Source organism: Nicotiana attenuata, chromosome 2 (genome assembly GCF_001879085.1).
Source record: "Nicotiana attenuata strain UT chromosome 2, NIATTr2, whole genome shotgun sequence".
Classification (NCBI taxonomy): Eukaryota; Viridiplantae; Streptophyta; class Magnoliopsida; order Solanales; family Solanaceae; genus Nicotiana; species Nicotiana attenuata.
Window position 1 is genome coordinate 2,882,540 of NC_031990.1, and position 5,471 is coordinate 2,888,010.

Genomic DNA, 5,471 nt, shown 5'->3' on the forward strand with positions numbered 1-5,471 from the left:
TTTAACTCAGAATATAGAAATTCCCATTTGGAAATGGGAGATGATAAACATGGACTTCATAACCGGTCTACCTCGCTCGTTCCGGAAGCATGATTCGATTTGGGTGATTGTAGATCGACTTACCAAGTCAGCTCACTTCTTGCCAGTAAAGGTTACAGATTTGGCCGAGGATTATGCCAAGTTGTATATCAAAGAAATTGTCCGATTGCATGGGACTCCCTTGTCCATTATCTCAGATCGTGGTGCGCAGTTCACAGCAAACTTTTGGAAATCCTTTCAGAAGGGATTGGGCACAAGGGTGAACCTCAACACCGCTTTTCACCCTCAGACAGATGGACAGGCGGAACGCACCATTCAGACTCTGGAGGATATGTTGAGGGCGTGTGTTATTGATTTTAAAGGTAGTTGGGACGATCATCTACCTCTCATTAAGTTTGCTTACAATAACAGCTATCACTCCAGTATCAAGATGGCACCGTACGAAGCTTTGTATGGGCGAAGGTGCAGATCACCAATTGGTTGGTTCGAAGTCGGAGAAACGGAGTTGTTAGGACCTGATTTGGTCTATCAGGCTATGGAGAAAGTCAAATTAATACAAAGGCATTTGAAGACGGCTCAAAGTCGCCAAAAGTCCTATTCGGACGTGCGGCGTAGGGACTTAGAGTTCCAAGTTGATGATTGGGTGTTTTTGAAAGTATCGCCCATGAAAGGCGTTATGAGAATTGGGAAGAAGGGGAAACTTAGTCCCCGCTATATTGGTCCATATAGAATCCTGTGAAGGATCGGACAGGTGGCTTATGAGTTGGAATTGCCACAAGAACTAGCTGCCGTACACCCAGTGTTCCATGTGTCCATGTTGAAGAAATTTGTGGGAGACCCGTCACTTGTGGTTCCTACAGAGGTTATAGGGGTTAAAGACAACCTATCTTATGAAGAAATTCTAGTAGCTATTCTTGATCGTCAAATTCGCAAGCTCAGAACTAAGGAAATTGCTTCCATAAAAGTGCTTTGGAGGAATCAAAAGATTGAAGAGGCTATATGGGAAGCCGAGGAGGACATGAAGTCCAGATATCCCCATCTCTTTGAAGGGCAAAAGGAAAATGTGGAAGGTAATTGACCTTTCTATTCAGTTCTTATATTATAATCTCCATGTTCTTCAGTATTTACTCAGCTTAGTATTTAGTGATCACGTGCTCATTCAGTTGGATACACATGTATTCATGATATTTCAATATTCGCATATCATCATCACACCCGTTTAATGTCCATAGATAGTCATAGTTGCAACCAGGCCATCATTCGAGGATGAATGATCCCAAGGGGGAGATAATGTAACACCCCGTAAATTCGGCTTAGGTGTGAATGTGGTAAATGAGTGGTAAGTTTATATTTTGAACATGTGAAGTCCCAACGGGATGATTGTGGGTAAAATAGTTGTTTCAAAAATCAAAATGGAAAGAGGGGTGCATAAGATTTGACAAAAATCGACTAAGTTGCAGAAGGTCTGTCTTCCATCAAGTTTTAGTGCAAATTTGTAAGGAATAGGGGAAAACGCAAAGCATGAAAGTTTTAGGCCTTTGAAATAGCTTTCCAACTATACATTATGGAGCCCGAACGGATCTCTGTGCAAAATGTTATGTACGTTTTTCGGAACAATACGCGTATGCGCGAACACTCGCGCGAACAAGCCTCCAAGTGCGCGAACTTGCGCGTGGGAGGCAGTGTTACTGCCGTTGAGCGCGAACTCTCGCGCGAACAAGCCTCCAGGTACACGAACTCGTGCGTGGGGGGTCGTTTTAAAGCTATATTTCGTCCCCCACAGCCCCAAAACATAAAAACTTGCTCTAGAAAGGGGAACTCTCAAAAACCTAACTCCTTAAGGGTCCTTCCACCACCCAAGGTAAGTTCTAATGGTAATTCTAAGTTAATTTCACTTTTCCAACATCTTATTAACATGGGTAAACCCTCCATATCATTAGATATTCGATTGGGACATCATTGTTGAGAGAAGGAAGCCTAGAACTCGAAAATCAAGGGCTTGAACTTCGAAAAGGTAATGTCTTCACCCTCTAATTGATTCTAGCATTGGTTTAATGATTATAAATCCTAGTTCATGAGACATGAGTTGTTGGGGTTGATAGAAAAGCATGAACGATTATAGGGTTGGGGTGTTGAGTGTTGATTATTGGTTAAGAGTGTTGTTTGCCTTATGGGTGATGAAGAATAATGTTGGTGTAATTATTTGAGACCATAGAATTTATCTAGGAACAAGAGAATGGGTTGTTGGGTGTAGAGATACCATTAATAAGGACTATGAAGCTTTATTTTTACCAAGTGTTTGACAAAATACTTAAGTGATCAAAACATGAGCATTATAGCTAATGTGGAATCCCTGTGACTTGTATTGCTATAGATTGAAGTTGAAAGGATTGACAAACGTTGTATTATGCTCAAGAGCAGGAAGTTAAGGTATGTAAGGCTAACTCTTTACGTTTGGGAATGTCTATGATTCTCCCTACGTTCCATTCATTATGATCAGTACCGGTCTCCTCAGAAAGGAACTATGCCTTAGTTCCCTGATCAATAGTAGGACTTCTATTCTCTAGATGGCATAGTCTCATAATCATTCGATATTCTATGAGTTTCAGTTATGACAAATCAACTTGTTATGAATACTCATCTCAGTCTAATCCTATTCACTATTCCAGTATCATGTAACCCAGTATGGCTCATTATTTCAGTAACATGTATTGTAATATGATTCTCAGTTCCTGATTTTATATTCTTGAATGTTGAACACCTGTATTTGGGCCTGAGGCCGCAGTTTATGCTTTATGCATCTTTGGGCCTGAGGTCGCAGTTATGTATACGTATACTTGGGCTCGACGCCGCAGTTGTGCGCGCGCGCGCGCGCACACACACACACACACACACACACACACACACACACATATATATATAGGGCCTGAGGCGGCAATTTAATATTCAGTTAAAGAGGTTGTTCATGATTCAGAAGAAGGAGTATTCATATCCTTACTTCCTTGTTCAGTTATCAGTTTATCAGCTAGCAGTTCAGTTTCAGTTTCAGTATTTACAGTTCTTTTGTTCAGCTATTTTACATACCAGTACAATTCAAATGTACTGACGCCCCTTTTGCCCGGGGCCTGTATCTCGCGATGCAGGTAACGATTTACAGGTCGACGATTCAGCTTGCTAGGACATCTCGTATCAGCTATTGGTGAGCCCCAGTCTTTCGGGGCCTTATCTCTCTTTTATTTTAGTCATTATAGTATTTCAGTTAATAAGGTATACCGGGTACCTTGTCCCGATAAACAATTGGCGTTTTCAGTATTCTTTAGAGGCTTTGTAGACTATAACCCACTCAGTCAGATATTAGCAGGCTTTCATGTGTTAGCCTTGTCGGCTACTTGTTTATGCTTGCAGACCTTTCAGTTTTTTTCCGCATCTATGATATTTCAATCAGACTTTTTAGCAGACTATCATGATTTACATTTACCTCTAGCTTATACCACATATTGATCCAGCCATACAGTTGGTCCGCTCGGTCGCATGCAGTCAGGCACCGAGTGCCGTGTTACGCCCAGGCCATAGTTCGGGGCGTGACACGTGCGAAGTTACCATTATACCCCCATTTTGGACATTTGGGCCACTTTTAGTGTGGCCAAATATATTTTTCGTTTATTTATTTTACTTTTATTTATGCCTTAAGATATAATCTTCCTTCATTTAATATTGCTCATGCTTGAGGTATTTGTAGTCTTCAAGAACAATTAATATGAAGGGTAAAAAAATATAATTAATTTAGTCTTGAACTTCTAAAATGACAAATAATCTGAGACAACTATTTTTAGAAACCACGACAGATAATTTGAGACGGAGGGGGTAAGAATAAATACGAGATAATTTTCTACTCCCTTCGTCTCAAATTATTTGTCGTATTTCTCTTTTACACGTTCCTTAAGAAATATTAAATAGGAGGGTTTTTTAACTATTTAGCCTTATTTATGCCTTAAGATATAATCTCTCTTCATTTAATATTACTCATACTTGAGGTATTTGTAGTCTTCAAGAACAATTAACGTTAAGGGTAGAATAGAAAAATAATTAATTTAGTCTTAAACTTTTAAAATGATAAATAATTTTAGACAACTATTTTTAAAAATCACGACAGATAATTTGAGATGGATGGAGTAACAAGTAGTAATATGAATAGCCTAAAATATAACGGTAATTGTTTAAACTAGTGTGTATAAGTAAAAGGGTAAATATGGACACTTTTCCATTCTACAGTAATGCTCTCACCTTTTAAAAAAAAATTCAAATTAGCTTTCTTCTGTCCTTCAATTATTGAAGTAACGGACTACATACTACTGACAATTTTTATCATAGAAGTGTGATAAGGATCTCGAAGTTTTAAAAAGATAAAAAGAGCATACAGTTACAAATATAAATTTTTGACTAATATATATACATTTAGAACGTCATTTTCTTTTGGGGGGTTGAGAATGACTATATATGTATGTCTCGAAATCTCTTTTTAGGGACCACAACCACAAGTCTTTAACAAAAGAAAGCTCGATCTTGTTTTTTATAATCGAGAAATTTACTAAGGACGGCAGAGCAAGGTTAACGGTTTGAAATTCGGTGGGTAATGGATTATTTTTTATCCGTTTTTACTTAAATATTAAACTTTTGTTACTGATACTATTTAGAGAAATTCTAGAGTTTATTGCTTGGTGGCTAAGCCGCCATCTCCCTATAAATAGAGTGCTCTATTCTATTGTAATTCATCCCAAATCAATAAGAATTCTCTCATTCTACTTTTCTCTGCAATACTCTTCTTTTTTTTTTTTATTATTTCATAACACGTTATCAGCACGACACTCTAACCAATTGAGTAGAAGCTTTGGGATTGAGCATAATAATTGTTAATTATTCCATGAACTTCCTTCATGATTAAATTCTGGATTTAAGGTAAGTATTTTACCGTATTTTTCTCTTTTATTCTATACTTTGATTTTAAATGCAAGCAAAGACAACAAAGTTTGATTATAACTCTAATGGAGTTTGTAAGAAATTATAACCACCTGAAGTGGTAAAAGTTTCTATGTCTTGCCATGATCAAATTCATGTATGGTTATGGGCACAAAAAGTGGAAACCCGTCCCATTGAATTTGCTCCATTCTTATTCCCTTAAGAGAATGTGATAGCAGTATGTGATAAGTCTGAAAGAAGACAAAATTATCACTATGAATGTATCAATGGACATGGACGTGGCAATAGACGAAATTATAATCGTCATCATTGTGATAATGAGAATAATAAGGATTCTCAAAATAATCCCCCACTTGTGAAAATACTTGTCATCGATTTGACATGAGATTTTATAAAGCACATATAGATGATTATGGTCTATTCATGATGTGAATGTGACAACATCTGATTTAAGA